General features: G+C 47.1%; 1 protein-coding gene across 1 annotated transcript in view; it reads right to left on the bottom strand.

Moving 5' to 3' along the window:
• LOC117357463 (fatty acid-binding protein, intestinal-like) overlaps positions 1-4,052 on the bottom strand; it is a 28,339-nt gene extending 24,287 nt beyond the window's left edge. The window contains exon 1 of the mRNA XM_033938118.1: positions 4,000-4,052. The gene's annotated coding sequence lies outside the window, so the exon portion shown is untranslated. The remainder of the gene's footprint in view (positions 1-3,999) is intronic.
• Positions 4,053-17,554: the final 13,502 nt, after the last annotated feature.

Genomic DNA, 17,554 nt, shown 5'->3' with positions numbered 1-17,554 from the left:
CTGAGATGCCTATTGCATCTAAGATCTGTAGGAGGATGTTGTGGTCTACTAGGTCGAATGCCGCCGATAGGTCCAGTTGAATGAGTAGCATTTTTTTCCCTGTACTAAGTTGTTGTCTGACGGTATCCATAAGGGAGCCTAGTAGTGTCTCTGTGCTGAAGTTTGTTCTGAAGCCTGATTGCATGGGGTGGAGTAGGTTATGGTCCTCTATGTAATTGGTGAGGAGTTTGGCTACTAGGCCTTCTATAATTTTGACATATAGCGGAATTGAGGCTATAGGTCTAAAGTTAGATGGGAGGTTTTGTGGTGCTTTTGGGTCTTTTTGGATTGGGGTGATGACAATTTCGCTGAGGTCAGCAGGGAATGTGCCTTCTGTGAGCGTGATTTGGATCCATTGTAGAGTTATGGTGCGGAATTTTACACTAGAGGTGGTAAGGAGATATGAGGGGCAATGGTTGAGGTCACAGGAGGCATGGCTGTATTTTTTGTAGAATTTGTTGAATTCTGACCATTGTATGTTAGGGAATTGAGTCCAAATTCTGTCTGCTGCGATTGCCTCTTTTCCTGTAGGGTGGATTGTGATTGGATTTTGATGGGATGGGTTAAGGATGAGTGTGGCTCTGGTGTTGGTGATTTTGTTCTTGAAGTGTTCTGCTAAGAGGGTGGGTGATGGTGGAGGGGTGTTCGTGGTGGTAGTGTATGGTTTGGTGTCTGTTAATTCTTTCAGGATTTGGAATATTTTTTTGGAATCTTGGGTTTCCGTGCCTATGAGATTAGTATAGTAGCTTTTCCTCTTATCTTTTAGTAGCTTTTTGTATTGTTTGTTGATTTTTTTCCAGTCGGTTTTTGTTTGATCTTGGTTCTTTTTTCTCCATTTTCTTTCTAATCTTCTACACTGTCTTTTGAGTTGGAGTAATTCATTATCAAACCATTGGTCTGATTTCCTGCTGGTTCTGGTTTTGGTTTGTAGGGGTGCCAGATCATCAAGGATGTTGGTGGACACTTTTTTCCAGTGGGAGATGAAGTTTTTTGGGTCGCAGTCTTGGATAGTTTCGTCTACATTTGACCAGAAAATGGTTGGGTCGATATGTTTGCGTGAGGTATAAGTGGTTTTTTTTGATTGAGGTGTGTGTTTGGTCTTGGTCCAATTGATGTTGAAGTTATAAATGTAGTGGTCTGACCATAGGGATGGGGACCATGTTCCGTTAGGAGTTTGGATTGCTGGATTGGATGGTTGGTGAGACATGAATGCAGAGAGATCCCACGTGCCTAATAGAAACATATAAACATGATGGCAGATAAAGGCCAAATGGCCCACCCAGTCTGCCCATCTGCACCATTATCTCTTTCTCTCTCTCTGAGAGATCCCACGTGCCTAATGGAAACATAGAAAGATGATGGCAGATAAAGGCCAAATGGTCCACCCAGTCTGCCCATCCGCAGTAACCATTATCTCTTTCTCTCTCCGAGAGATCCCATGTGCCTAATAGAAACATAGAAAGATGATGGCAGATAAAGGCCAAATGGCCCACCCAGTCTGCCCATCCGCAGTAACCATTATCTCTTTCTCTCTCCCAGAGATCCCACGTGCCTAATTGAAACATATAAACATGATGGCAGATAAAGGCCAAATGGCCCATCCAGTCTGCCCATCCGCAGTAACCATTATCTCTTTCTCTCTCCCAGAGATCCCACGTGCCTAATAGAAACATATAAACATGATGGCAGATAAAGGCCAAATGGCCCACCCAGTCTGCCCATCCGCAGTAACCATTATCTCTTTCTCTATCCCAGAGATCCCACGTGCCTAATAGAAACATAGAAAGATGATGGCAGATAAAGGCCAAATGGCCCACCCAGTCTGCCCATCCGCAGTAACCATTATCTCTTTCTCTCTCCTAGAGATCCCACGTGCCTAATAGAAACATAGAAAGATGATGGCAGATAAAGGCCAAATGGCCCACCCAGTCTGCCCATCCGCAGTAACCATTATCTCTTTCTGTTTCTGAGCGATCCCACTGACTATCCCAGGCCCTTTTGAATTCAGACACAATCTTTGTCTATGGGTTTCTGCAAAGGTACTTGTGAACTGGATTGGCCTCTGTGGAAACAGGAAACTGGGCTAGAAGGACCATTGGTCTAACCCTATAGCTGTTCTTATGGCTAAGGACAGGCACAAAACAGAATTCTTAGTACAGTGCTTTATGGTTGTATGGTATACACAGGATTTTATTGAGACTATTGAAGTAGGCTTTTTCTAACCGAAACACAATTTGTGTCGAGTCTTGTGTGTCAAAGCTTTTCAATGAAGACTTTTGTGAACACTGTTGGCTGACTCTGCTGTTTTTTGCCTTATGGCTAAGGATCCTGGTGAATGCAGTGGGGCTCAAGAACAGATGGTACTGAAGCAACTGGGTAGAGCCAATGAATGCACCTGAGGAACAATGTGATGCTCCTGGCTTAAAAAGACAAATGTAGGCTCTGACTCTTGACATATCGTTACCATATGGCTCCAGAAAAATGAGAATGGATTGAGACATCCAGGTTTTACTTCCATTGAAAGCAATGGAAGTAAGGAGGACAGACTGAGATATCTGGGTTTTACTTGCATTGTTTTAAATGGAAGTAAAAAACAAATGTCTCAATCCATCCTCCTTTTCTGGAGCCATATGGTAACCATACCTTGACGTACATCTTGGATTGTCCAACCAGTTATGATGCTTTGGAAACAAATATAGGTTATCATGAAAGGTCACAATCAGATGTCTGGGAAAACTCGGACATGTCTTTTTGAGAACTGTCTGGGTGCCCGGATGGTATTTTAAACGTGGGGGAGTCTGTCTGGGTTTAGCCTGACTCTCTCACCTACCTCCTCCCTGTGCATAGCTCCTAATTGAATCTTTGGGCAGCTGGCGGCAGCAATGAGGTGAGCCTACTGTCACCAGACTGCCCCAGAACCTGCCACTCTGCAAGTTCTGCCTACATGGGAACAGGAAGTTGGTGCAGGGAGGCGGCTTTCTGGGAAGGTCAGTGGCAGCAGGCTCACCTCGTTGCTGCTGCTGGCTGCTCACAGATTCAATTACAGCTGCTGGGCTCAGGGAAGAGATAGGTGGGGAGTCGGGAGCTGGTGATGTTGTAAAGAGAAGCAGTGTTGGAGTAAGGAGGGAGGCTGGAGAAACAGGAGGGAGAAACAGCATGGATGGAGGGAGGGAGGACTAGAGAAGCATCATGGAAAGGAGAGAGTGCTGGAAAAAAGAGCACGGAGTAGGGTAGTGCTGGATGGGAGGGGTGAGGCAGAAACAGCAGAAGAGGAGGTTGGAAGTAGAGAATGACACGGGGATACATTTTTTCCCGTCCTTGCGGGAACTCATTTTCCTGTCCCGTCAAGTTCTTTCCCTGTCCCTGCCCTGTTCCCGCAAGCTCCATCCTCATCTGCATAACCCTTAAACACTTTAAAATCATAAGTGTTTGAGGCTTGTGCGGTTAAGGAAGAATTTACAGGAATGGGGAAGGGACAGTGATAAAACTCAAGGGGATGGGGAAAAATTTGTGCCCTAGTCATTCTCTAGTTCAGGGGTGCCCACACTTTTTGGGCTTGTGAGCTACTTTTAAAATGACCAAGTCAAAATGATCTACCAACAATAAAATTAAAAAAAACCACAACGCACACTGTACGCATAGAAAATGTTAATCATCATTCCTATTCCAGGGTTTTTCAAAGAGGTCAAAGCAGATGACTTTATGCACTGTCACCTCAGTAACAACCATACAAAAATAGACAAATATACCCCCCTCCCTTTTTACTAAACCACGATAGCAGTTTTTAGCGCAGGGAGCTGCGCTGAATGCCCAGCGTTGCTCTCAACGCTCATAGGCTCCCTGCGCTAAAAACCTCTATTGCGGTTTAGTAAAAGGGGACCATATTGTAAAATATAGACAGCAGATATAAATTCAGACACATTTTGATCACTAAATTTAAAATAAAATCATTTTTCCTACCTTGTCTGGTGATTTCATGAGTCTCTGGTTGCACTTTCTTCTTCTGACTCTGCATCCAATCTTCCCTTCTTTCAGCCTGTATGCTTCCTCTCCTCCTGACCTCATTCCCCCCCCCCCAACGTTTTATTCCTCTCTCCCTGCCCTCTCTTTCTTTCTCTCTTCATGCCCCCTTTCTTTTTTCTGTTTCTCTTCTTTCCTTCTGTCTTCCTGCCTTCCCTCTTTCTCCCTCCCTGCCCTCCCCCAAGCCACTGCCACTGCCGCTGCCATCGGATAACAGGTCCCCAAAGCCTGCCATCGGATAACAGGTCACCAAGCTCTCCCTGCTTCGGGCCCACCAGCATTTCTCTCCCCGACGTCAATTCTGCCGTCGGAGAGGAAGTTCCACTGGCCAGAACTTCCTCTCCGACGGCATAATTGACGTCGGGGACAGGAAGGCTGATCGGCCCAAGATCGACTTATTAAGAGAAATGCTGCCGGGTCCTGCCTTTGAGGAAATAGAAAGTAGGCAGGACCTGGCAACAAGAAGAGCAAATCGCAAGCTTCACTGACCTGTCTCCCGCTTTAGCCCGCGAACGGGGTTCTAACATGTGCATGCCGGCTTCCCTTCTCTCCTTCCCCCCACCCCGACATAACTTCCGGTTTCAGAAGGAAGAGAAGGGAAGCCGGTACAAGCACACGTTAGCCCCCGGAGCATAAGTTCTCCAAGCCGTTTTTTTTTTAAAATGTTGAGCAGTGGCGGCAGCAGCAGAATTCAGGAGCGGGCCAGTCAGGAGGGGAAAAAAGAGAAGGGAAGAAGGGAATCCGCTCTGCGATTGACTGGGGTCACCTGAGCGAGGGAAGACATGAAACCTGCAAACCAAATGGAGCAAGCTTCATCCAAAGCAAGGCAAATCATAGGCTGCATACGCAGGAGTTTCGTCAGCCGCAAACCGGAAGTCATTATGCCACTGTATAGATCCATGATGAGACCGCACCTGGAGTACTGTGTGCAATTCTGGAGGTCGCATTACCGCAAGGATGTGCTGAGACTGGAATTGGTCCAGAGAATGGCCACCAGGATGGTCTCGGGACTCAAGGAGCTCCCATACGAGGAGCGGTTAGGGAAGTTGCAGCTCTACTCACTCGAGGAATGTAGAGAGAGGGGAGATATGATCGAGACATTCAAGTATCTCACGGGCCGCATCGAGGTGGAGGAAGATATCTTCTTTTTCAAGGGTCCCGCGACAACAAGGGGGCATCCGTGGAAAATCAGGGGCGGGAAACTGCACAGTGACACTAGGAAGTTCTTCTTCACTGAAAGGGTGGTTGATCGCTGGAATAGTCTTCCAATCCAGGTTATTGAGGCCAGCAGCGTGCCAGATTTTAAGGCCAGATGGGATAGACATGTGGGATCTATCCGCAAAGATAAATAGGGAGGGTCATTAGAGTGGGCAGACTTATTGGGCCGTGGCCCTTATCTGCCGTCTATTTCTATGTTTCTATGATTTATTGGGCACCCCTGCTCTAGTTGGAAGTTGAGTGAGGGGCACCTGGGGAGGGGGGAAGGAGGGAGAGAGAGAGAGAGAGAAGCACTGAGAGGTCTTATAGAACAGTGGTTGCCAACCCTGTCCTGGAGGGCTACTATCCAGTTGAGTTTTTGGAATAGCCCTGATGAATATGCATGAGAGAGGTGACAGGTGTGTATCTCTGCTCCATACATATTCATTAGGGCTATCCTGAAAACCTGACTGGCTGGTGGTCCTCTAGGACAGGGTTGGGAACCACTGTTATAGAAGATGGGAAGGGGGAGCAAGGAAATAGGCGGAGTCCTCTTTTTTGACTTTACAAATATGGCAATCTTAAGCAAAGCAACAATTACAGATCTGCCTCTTTCCAATCACAACATGGCGGAATCTGAGCCTGCGCACTGGGAGAGAGAGAGAGAATCCGAATGAGGCGCTTGAGGGTAAGGGGCGGAGCGCCTGCGCAGTGTGAGAGGGCGGGAGTCTGAGTGTGGAGAAGGGCAGGGCTGAGCTTGCGCAGTGGAAGAGAGAGAATCCGAACGAGTGAAGCACTTGAGGGTAAGGGGGCGTGGCGAGGCACCTGCGCAGTGTGAGAGGGCGGGAGTCTGAGTGTGGCGAAGGGCAGGGCTGAGCTTGCGCAGTGGGAGAGAGAGAGAATCCGAACGAGTGAAGCACTTGAGGGTAAGGGGGCGAGGCGCCTGCGCAGTGTGAGAGGGCGGGAGTCTGAGTGTGGCGAAGGGCAGGGCTGAGCTTGCGCAGTGGGAGAGAGAGAATGCGAACGAGTGAAAGCACTTGAGGGTAAGGGGGCGGGGCGAGGCGCCTGCGCAGTGTGAGAGGGCGGGAGTCTGAGTGTGGCGAAGGGCAGGGCTGAGCTTGCGCAGTGGGAGAGAGAGAATGCGAACGAGTGAAAGCACTTGAGGGTAAGGGGGCGGGGCGAGGCGCCTGCGCAGTGTGAGAGGGCGGGAGTCTGCGTGTGGGGAAGGGCAGGGCTGAGCTTGTGCACTGGGAGAGTCCGTTGGTGCGGAAGCAAAGATGGAAGGTGTCCGGGAACGTCGCGTGCTGCCCGAGGCTGACGAGCCGTCGAGCGAGAGAGCGGAGCGTCGGGGCTGCCTGTCCGTCCTCCCCCGACACGACTACTGGTTCGACGTGTGGTGCTTCCTCCTCTTCGACCTGCTGCTCTTCATCGTCATCTACCTTCTTCCCTGAGCGCTGACCCCGCCCCCCGGGTCGCTTTGGCTTCCGCTGCGTCACTTCCTGTTGCAGGGCCGAGAGAGCGGAGTAGGTGGTCCTGGGGCCCTTCCTCTCATGTGCTCTACCAGGAATGTAGCTCATTGGTTCCCGGCCTTTCGGAACTTTTGACTAAACCAGTATCCTGCAGGACATCTAGACATTGTCTGAGCCGCCAGCAGGGTTCAGGCGCGGCGAGCCGTTTGCCTATAGGATGTCTTTCTCTCTTGCCGCAAGAAGCACTTTCTCGAGCCACCGCACACTAAACCAGGAAGTGCGCAGAAATGGCACTCATGCGCAAAGGCCCTTCAGTGGAGGGTGCCAGCAAGGAAAAGGAGAGGCAGCGATTGTCTACAGGACATGGCTCTCCACACTTGAAATCTCAGGAGGCACACAGTTTGCAATACACTTCTCTAGGCAGTCAGCCGGCACCTCTACTTCCCAGCGTCTCACAGCATACAATTTGCAATACACTGGACTAGACACTTATTAAGGGCCATTAGCTCTAGCATGGACTACACCCCCCCCTCCAATTTCTTGAGAATGAGGCAGTGCTTGGAATGGAATCCCTTCTCATCCCCTGGTGGCACAGGCTTAACTTCTTGGAAGAGAGTTCCTCTACAACCACAACCCAGTCCTCAGAGCTCATCTTTACTACTCCCAGTGGACAATTTGGAGGACACTCGCACCGGTGAAAGGTGTACCCTTTGTCCTTCACCCCAGGGACTTTTTTTTTCTTTCCATTTTTTATAAATATACCATTTTTGTTCTAGTAGGCCTCATTCATTGCATCTGAGAAATGCAAGGTCAGGCATTTGGTCTGCAAAACCCTGAGCAAATGGAACTATTTGGGGGTAAACAACTTAGGTGCACAAAAGAGGAGTATGACTTAGGTCTCATATTATGTGATGATCTTAAGTTGCCCAAACAGGTTGAAAAGGCAACAGTGAAAGTTAGAAGGATGTTTGGGTGCATAGGGAGATGAATGGCCTGAAGGAAGAAGGAGGTATTGCTTGTTGCAGGTTTCTGGGTCTCATTGCATCTTTTCAAGTAGAATGGAAAAGTCTGTGGTGAGGTTAAGCTGTTCTGCCCATGAAATTGGGTTATATGTTCCCTCAGGATTGCTGCAGCTGGCATTGCACTTGTTTCAGGTTTCTGGGTCTTGCTGTGTCCTGTCAGCTAGAAACCAATGTTTCAACCATCATGCTGTGTGTGAGGTCTGCAGTTTGTCTTTGTAAATAGTGGTCCACTGCCCTGATTGAGAACAGGACAGTCTGTTGGTCACCGATTTGAATTTAGATGGGAAAGTTAGTTGGTCTCTCTTTTTTTTTTTTGTTTTTCTTCATAGAAAAGCCTCTGCTGAGTTTAAAGATATTCTTCCTGTGAAGCCAAGTTACATGATGTCTCAGGGTTTCCACAGCTTCCTTCACTCGTTAACCACACCACTTGACATTTGGTCTTCCTTTCCTCCTTTTTTAATACATGAAATATATCTAGTCTGGGCTTCCAGGATGGTAAATTTGAATAACATCCACACCTGATGTAAATTTTTGACCTTTGTAGCTGCTTCTCTAATTTTTTTTTTTTTTTTTTTACCAGTCTCATGTTTATTCATTTATTTATTCATTCAATTTTCTATACCATTCTCCCAATAGAGCTCAGAACGGTTTACATGAATTTAATCAGGTTCTCAAGCATTTTTCCCTGTCTGTCCCGACTGGCTCACAATCTATCTAATGTACCTGGAACATTAAGGGGATGATTAAGTGACTTGCCCAGGGTCACAAGGAGCAGCATGGGTTTGAACCCACAACCTCAGGGTGCTGAGGCTGTGGCTTTAACCACTGCGCCACACTCCCATGTTATCATAGTCTCTTTTTTTAAAGTTAAGTGCTGTTATATTGGATTTCATGTGTGAACTTATTCCAGGGATTATATCAAATGTGACCATATTATGATCACTGTTATCAAGCGGCCCCAGCACCATTACCTTCCTAACCAATTCATGTGCGCTTCAAAAACTAGTTCTAGAATTGCTTCACCTCTTGTTGGTTCCTGAACCAGTTGCTCCATAAAGCAGTCCTTGATTTCACATCAAGGAATTTTATTTTCTTAGCATGCCGTGGATGTTACTTTTACCCAGTCAATATCGGGATAGTTGAAATCAACTATTATAATAAATCGAGACCCAAGTGTGTTCAACCAATTCACAAATATATACACACTCAGTTATTTAAACCTCAGCTTAAGAGTTTTTCTCACTCTGCTCACAAACCATACTAAAATTCTTTGAAAGATCACTACCACAATTTTAAACAAAAAAATATAGTGGGAAAAAGACCTCAGTTAAGCTTCATGGGTCTGAAAAAACTCCACTTCTTAAAACATAGTAATAGTAAAGTATAGAGAAAGCTCAAAAAGCTAGGTTACTATATACACACAATGTGTATACAGTTTTCAGTAACATAGAAGGTGAAAACAAATACTCAGCCACTAATTCTTCCTGCTGCAAATTAATTCTTCACACTGCTCCTTTGCAGTCAAATGCTGAAAAAACATCCATTTCAATAGTAAGATGCTGAAAATACCTCTGTCCTATGGGCAGAGTAAGAAAAATTCATAAGCTAAGGGTTAAATAACTGTGTGTGTGTATATTTGTGAATTTGTAGTTGAAATCACCCATTAAATAATAATAATAATTTTATTTCTTATATACCGCTGTACCGTGAAGTTCTAAGCGGTTTACAGTAGAAACAGAAGAAATGCAATAAGTAAGATTAATTAAGATGAAGAGAGAGTACTTAGAGTTCCCTGACTGTCCCAAAGGCTCACATTCTTGCTAAAGTACTTGAGAAAAATAAATTAGTTAGGTTATAAACATAGAGTAGAAGAAGGTAGGAAAACAGTTCATAGGAAAATTAATTTTGAATACATTATACATTATATATTGTTCAAGGCGGAATACAAATTATAGGAGATTTGGACATTACCAAAAGAATTGCGTAATAAAGATTATCTAGATAAATTACATAACAGTGATTCATGTACATTACATGGTGTGGTAGAGGATTCAATTATGAAAATTACATATCAGGGAATCAAGTGATAAGAGAATATAGTGGAGAATATCAGTATATACGGTTTACAGGTTGGAAGTTACCTAATAATGTCATAAGAAGTTTATTGGATAGTGTGGAAAATGTTTATATAGGAATCAGAGTATGTATGATAGGAAAGGTTCTAAGAATTGATTAATGTGTTATTCTATAGAGGGAGAGCTTGTGCATAAAGGGAGGATATTAGTTGGTAATGACGTTACCCAGTGTATTAGCCTCCCTAATTTTTGATAACATTTCAGCATCTGTCTGTTCATCCTAGTCAGGTGGATGGTAGTACACCCCTTACACACAAAATTTCTACCCACAGGGATTCCAGGGTGTGTTTATGTTCCTTTAGAATTTTTAGTCCGTTCGATTTGACATGTACATCCTGGACATATGGATGATTCAACTGGACTCTACAGACCTAGATTTTCACTTGTGTATGCTGGACACCTTGCTGGAAACTAGAGACATATTTTCCCATAGCCAGGCCCAGACTGTTTGCAATGCTAACAATGATGTTCTTGTTTCCCTGCTGGGAGAATATCCCTTCAAGGTTATGCTGATCTGTTATCACTGCTATATGACTTCATAAACTTCATATGCCAGACACCCAAGAAAGTCATAAAACTTTTATAATGAGCAAGGAGCTTTGCTCATGTGGGTGTAACGAGATGAAAGAACTTGGTACCAAACCATGGGTTTCCTGTCTCCCAACCAAGCTATGGGAACCAGACAGCTGGATTGTTGAAAGGCCATCTCGTTGCCAACTTTTCATCTTACAAGGACACCAACTCGAATATGCAATGCATTGTAACACCTCTAATTAGCAGCTGCATGTCTCCGTGCTGAAAGAATAAAGTTCAGCAACAGTTCTCTGTTTCTGTAATGCCCCCCTTTTACTGGGGGGGGGGGTGTGGAGGTGAGAGAGAGGCGTGGATAGTTTTTATACTAACAATAAACAAATATTGTCTGTTTTGGAAGATACAATGCCGTCTTGTAGTTATTCCAATGAGGTAAACAAAGCAGCCTTTTTATCTCAGACTCAAGGCCCTCCTTAACATATAACACTACGCCTACACCAGTTTGATCAACCTTATCCTATCATGGGCGATATATGTAGTTTTTATCCATATATGACTGTCCCATTGGTTACCTTCTTTCCACCAGGTCTCAGAGGTGCCTATTATATCTATCGTTTCATTTAATTTTCATCTTGTTTCTTATGCTTCTGGCATTTCAAACCATTTTTATCATATCTATTTATAATTTGCTCAGCTGTTGGCATGGATAATTTGCAATCTTTAACATCCAATAAGTCTCTGGCTTGATCTCTGGGATGTAATGGAAGGAAAAGTTAGTTATCTGATAAAGCACAGTTACTTACTGTAACAGGTGTTATCCAGGGACAGCAGGCAGATATTCTTAACGCATGGGTGACGTCACCGACGGAGCCCCGGTACGGACCTTTTTAACTAGAAAGTTCTAGTTGGCCGCACCGCGCATGCACGAGTGCCTTCCCGCCCGACGGAGGAGAGCGTGGTCCCCAGTTAAGATAAACCAGCTAAGAAGCCAACCTGGGGAGGAGGGTGGGACGTAAGAATATCTGCCTGCTGTCCCTGGATAACACCTGTTACGGTAAGTAACTGTGCTTTATCCCAGGACAAGCAGGCAGCATATTCTTAATGCATGGGTGACCTCCAAGCTAACAGAGAGGGAGGAGGGATGGTTGGCAATTAGGAAAATAAATTTTGTAACACAGATTGGCCGAAGTGTCCATCCCGTCTGGAGAAGGCATCCAGACAGTAGTGAGTAGTGAACGTGTGAACTGAGGACCAAGTGGCAGCCTTGCAGATTTCCTCGATGGGTGTGGAACGGAGGAAAGCCACAGAAGCAGCCATAGCTCTGACCCTGTGGGCCGTGACAGCACCTTCCAGTGAGAGACCAGCCCGAGCATAACAGAATGCAATACAGGCAGCAAGCCAGTTGGAAAGCGTCCGTTTAGAGACAGGACGACCTGGACGGTTAGGATTGAAGGTCAGAAAGAGCTGAGGGGATGAGCGGTGAGCCCTGGTACGGTCAAGGTAGTATGCAAGGGCACGCTTACAATCCAGCGTGTGCAACGCCTGTTCCCCAGGATGAGAATGGGGTTTAGGGAAAAAGACAGGCAACACAATGGACTGGTTGAGGTGAAAAGCCGAGACCACCTTGGGAAGGAATTTAGGATGGGTACGCAGAACCACCTTGTCATGGTGAAAAACAGTGAACGGTGGATCGGCGACCAGTGCGTGCATCTCACTAACCCTCTCCCCCACCCTCAGTCTAGCATATGCATGTCTGTTTGGACTCCTTCCCTCCCTCCGTGCTCTTCTATACCAGGAGCTACTGCCGCCCCCCCCCCCAGGCCTGCATGTTTCCCCCTTCTTTACACCAGGACCCACCTTCTTTCTAGTGTCCTCCAGCTTCCCGGTCTCACCTTCAAAGCAGCCTGCAGAGGATCACTGGTCGGTTGTGGCGAGCCTGGTGGGCTGCTGTCTGCTTCTGTAGCGCGTTCCCTCTGCCGCTGTCCCGCCCTTCCTCTGACGTACGGGACCGTAGCAGAGGGAATGTGCTGCAGGGGTCGACGGCGGCCTGCTGGGTTCGCTGCGGCCGGCCAACAGTTCTCTGCGGGCTGCTTTGAAGGTGAGACCGGGAATGGAGGATGGATGAAGGGAGGGAAGGAACAGAGGGTCTGAGTTTGGCATCCCTGATTAGGGGCATGCAAAGTAGGAGTGCAATAGAGTCTAGTGCCTGGTGAAAGCCTGTATTCCAAGCAGTTGCCTGATCTACGAGCATCCATAAAACCATCCTGTGTGAGCTTGCTAAGATCTCGAGTGGGAATGGGTTGGGGTGCTGCAGCAGTTATATTCTGCTGTATAGTATAGGTGAGAGAAACTAAAGAGTGATCAGTCCCCAGGGTAGGGGAAGCGGTAAGGTAATAGCTACAGCGTTGGTGGAGGAAGTCAACAATAGAATTAGATCTAGGGTATGGACATTGTGATGATTTGCTTCCTGTACATATTTTAGGTTAAGATTGGAAAGTAGAGCTACCAGATCTTGAGAGAAAAAAGCAGTAGGGTCATCAAGGTGAAGTCCCTTAAGATCACAGGATGCACAGTGGACATGCAGTATGTACTCAAAGTTTGGAGTTTTTTAAAAGATTGAGGAGGGGGATAGAAGAAAGCAATTGGAGGGAACAGAGGGTAAACAAAATTTCAGAGATTCCAAGGAAGAATAGGATTGTGGAGAGAAGCCAGATGTACCAAGGTTGGAAGAATATATGTCATCAAATCCCCCTCCCCCATTGTGCAGACCGATTACAGAGGAAGTATTTGGAACCCAGAGGAGTGGTTTGATTGAAATAAGATGCATCTGTTTCAGATAACCAGGTCTCTCTGAGGCATAGGATATTAAAATTATGTGAAAGAATGAGGCCATGAATAAGGAAGTACTTATTGCACAATGAATGTGTATTGAGAAGTCCAATAGTGAGAGACTGTGTCTTGTTCTTAAGGGAGCATTGAAAGGTAGGGAATAAAAGGAAAGGACAAACATGTTCTACCTTGGACGAGGTGAGAGGAGGTCAGCGTTGTGGCAGTCTATGATCCCATATGACCAGAATGTATTGTGGCAAACACATAGGAGCAACAAGGGGTTCAAGGAAGTTAAAAAAGGCAGGTAGAAGCCATCCATAGCATATTATAGTAAGTGTACACTCAGGGTGTGCACAAAGAAGCAGGACCTGCTTCTTGTCCACGCTCCTGTGGCATTCGCCACTAAGGATGTTCAAAATAACAAATACAAACTTGTGATGTCACTTCTGGGTTGGGGCAGGTCTCAGTCTGGGAACCACAGTGGTTCTGGCAGCTTAGGCATGTGAGAGGCAGTAGGAACTGGGAGCAAGCTCTGTAAGACACAGCAACAAACAGAGTGAGGATACAACAAAAAAGCAGAATTTATGGAGAACCAGCTAACTGGATTTATAAGGATGTACACGATACTGGTATTATGAGTGTAAATAAGTAGGATTTAGAATGAACATAGTACACGATACTGGTATTATGTGCTTTTATATGTTGGATGGGTGTATTATGGTATAAATGCATAAGATGAGTGTATATATAGGGTGAATTTAGTATTCTCTGGTGCAGGGGTGCCCACACTTTTTGGGCTTGCGAGCTACTTTTAAAATGACCAAGTCAAAATTATCTACCAACAATAAAATTTTAAAAAACATAAAGCACACTGTCCGCAGAGAAAATGTTAATTATAATTTATATTTTGGGTTTTTTTTCAAAGAGGTCAAGGCAGATGACTTTAAAATATGCAATGTCACACCTCAGTAACGACTATACAACAATAGGCAAATATACCCCCTCCCCTTTTACTAAACTGCGTTAGCGTTTTTTAACACAGGGAGCTGCGCTGAATGCCCCGCGCTGCTCTCAACACTCATAGGCTCTCTGTGCTAAAAAACGCTATTGCGGTTTAGTAAAAGGGGGCCATACTGCAAAATATAGACAGCAGATATAAATTCTCAAAACGAATCAGGGGCGGGAAACTGCACGGTGACACTAGGAAGTTCTTCTTCACCGAAAGGGTGGTTGATCGCTGGAATAGTCTTCCACTTCAGGTTATTGAGGCCAGAAGCGTGCCAGATTTTAAGGCCAAATGGGACAAACATGTGGGATCTATCCGCAAAGATAGATAGGGAGGGTCATTGGAGTGGGCAGACTTGATGGGCCGTGGCCCTTATCTGCCGTCTATTTCTATGTTTCTATGTTTCTAACCCTCCTGGCAGAGGTGATGGCAATGAGGAAAAGCACCTTCCATGTTAGAAGTTTGAGCGAAGTTGTGGCAAGAGGCTCAAAAGGGGGTTTCATGAGGGCTGATAAAACCACATTCAGGTCCCAGACGACAGGAGGAGGCTTCAGAGGTGGTTTGACATTGAAGAGGCCTCTCATGAACCGGGAAACCAGTGGATGAGCTGTGAGAGGTTTTCCGAGGATAGGCTCATGAAACGCAGTGATGGCACTGAGGTGGATTCTGATTGAGGTAGACTTGAGGCCAGCGTCGGACAGAGAGGGCAAATAGTCCAGTACAGTTTCCACCGCTAATGAGGTGGGATCGTGATGATGCAGTAGACACCAAGAGGAGAACCGGGTCCACTTCTGATGGTAACATTGGAGGGTGGCCGGTTTCCTGGAGGCATCCAAAATGCGACGGACAGGCTGAGACAGATTCTCTGGAGAGGTCAGCCCGAGAGAAACCAAGCTGTCAGGTGGAGCGAGGACAGGTTGGGATGTAGTAGAGACTGATGCTGCTGTGTAAGTAGAGTAGGAAACACAGGAAGAGGAATGGGCTCCCTGGAGCTGAGCTGGAGCAGGAGGGAGAACCAGTGTTTGCGAGGCCACCGAGGAGCGATGAGAATCATGGTGGCTCTGTCCCTACGGAGTTTGAATAATGTCCGCAACATCAGAGGCAGTGGAGGAAAGGCATAGAGGAACCGATCCGTCCAGTCGAGCAGGAATGCATCTGGGGCCAGACGATGAGGAGAGTAGAGTCTGGAGCAGAACTGGGGCAGCTGATGGTTGTGAGGAGCTGCAAAGAGGTCCACCTGAGGAGTGCCCCAGAGAGTGAAGATGGAGTGGAGTGTGGGAGGATCCAAGGTCCACTCGTGAGGTTGAAGGATGCGGCTGAGACTGTCGGCCAGGGAGTTCTGTTCGCCCTGGATATAGACGGCCTTGAGGAAGAGACTGCGGGCCGTGGCTCAGGTCCAGATGCAGATGGCCTCCTGACAGAGGAGGGGAGATCCGGTGCTGCCTTGCTTGTTTATGTAATACATGGCGACTTGGTTGTCTGTGCACAGGAGAAGAACCTGAGGGTAGAGAAGGTGCTGGAAGGCCTTGAGAGCATAGAACATGGCTCTCAGTTCCAGGAAATGATGTGATGTAGACGCTCTTGAGGAGTCCAGAGACCCTGGGTGCGCAGATCTCCCAGGTGAGCTCCCCACGCATAGGGGAGGCATCCGTGGTGATGATCCTGGAGTGAGGGGGCAGATGAAAGAGGAGACCCCTGGAAAGATTTGAGGAGTTCAACCACCATTGAAGAGATTGCTGAAGAGACGATGTCACAGAGATGGGATGAGAAAGAGGATCCGTGGTCTGTGACCATTGGTTGGCCAGAGTCCATTGAGGTGTCCGGAGGTGGAGTCGTGCCAGAGGAAGCACATGGACCGTCGAGGCCATGTGGCCCAGGAGGATCATCATATGCCGAGCTGGAATAGAGCGACAAAGGAGCACCTGACAGCAGAGATGGAGCAGGGTCCGTTGGCGGTCGGAGGGAAGAAACGCCCTCATCAGAGTGGTGTCGAGAACTGCTCCAATGAACTGAAGTCGCTGTGTGGGAAGCAGATGCGACTTGGGGTAGTTGATCTCGAATCCCAGGAGATGGAGGAAAGAGATGGTGTGTTGAGTGGCTTGTAGCACAAGCGGAGACGTAGGTGCTTTCACCAACCAATCATCCAAGTAGGGGAATACCTGGAGGTTGTGAGACCTGAGGAAGGCCGCCACCACAATAAGGCACTTGGTGAACACCCTGGGCAATGATGCGAGGCCAAAAGGTAGCACTTTGTACTGATAGTGGCGGTGCTGTACCTGAAATCGGAGGTAGCGACGTGAAGTCAGATGGATTGGAATGTGAGTGTAGGCCTCTTTGAGGTCTAGGGAACATAGCCAGTCGTGTTGAGAGAGAAGAGGGTAAAGTGTGGCCAGGGAGAGCATCCTGAACTTTTCCTTGACCAGACACTTGTTGAGGTCCCTGAGATCGAGGATGGGACGGAGGTCTCCCGTCTTCTTGGGAACCAGGAAGTAGCGGGAGTAGAATCCCTGACCCCTTTGGTCTGGGGGAACTTCTTCGATGGCATTGAGAAGAAGGAGGGATTGGATCTCCCTCAGGAGGAGTGGAGTTTGGGAGGAATGAGAAGCAGACTCTACGGGAGGATTGTCTGGTGGAAGAGTCTGGAAGTTGAGGGAATAGCCGTGGCGGATGATGTTGAGTACCCACTGGTCTGATGTGATGACCTCCCAACGTTTGAGAAAAATTGTGAGGCGGCCTACGATAGGTTGAGGAAGAGGCACCGAGGATTGGAGACTGGCTATGCTCTGGAGAAAAGAGTCAAAAGGGCTGAGATGGTTTTGACTGCGGGAGAGGCTTGGCCGGTTGGTGAGACTGTGAACGTGCTTGAGATTGGTGCTACTGACGTGGTCGGCGAGGCTGTTGATGCTGAGGCGGGTTGAGGGGTCTGGCCGAAAACCTGCGTTGGTAGGAAGACTGCTGTTTGTAGGGGCGAGCAAGTGGAGTCGTCTTTTGGGGTTTGATCAGGGTATCCCACCTGGTCTCGTGTGCCGAGAGTTTCTGGGTAGTTGAGTCCAGGGACTCCCCAAAGAGTTCATCACCAAGACAAGGTGCGTTGGCTAGGCGGTACTGGTGATTGATATCAAGGTCAGAAACCCTCAGCCAGGCCAAGCGCCTCATGGCGACAGCCATGGCAGAGGCTTGAGAGGTCAGTTCAAAAGAGTCATAAATGGATCTCGCCATAAATTTCCGGAGTTGGAGTAAGCTGGAAATTTGCTGTTGAAAAATCGGGATCTTACGCTCAGGGATGTACTTTTGGATGGAGGAGAG

Source organism: Geotrypetes seraphini, chromosome 1, assembly GCF_902459505.1.
Source record: "Geotrypetes seraphini chromosome 1, aGeoSer1.1, whole genome shotgun sequence".
Classification (NCBI taxonomy): domain Eukaryota; kingdom Metazoa; phylum Chordata; class Amphibia; order Gymnophiona; family Dermophiidae; genus Geotrypetes; species Geotrypetes seraphini.
The sequence above is the reverse complement of the archived record's forward strand: the minus strand, read 5'-3'. Positions and strand labels throughout refer to the sequence as shown.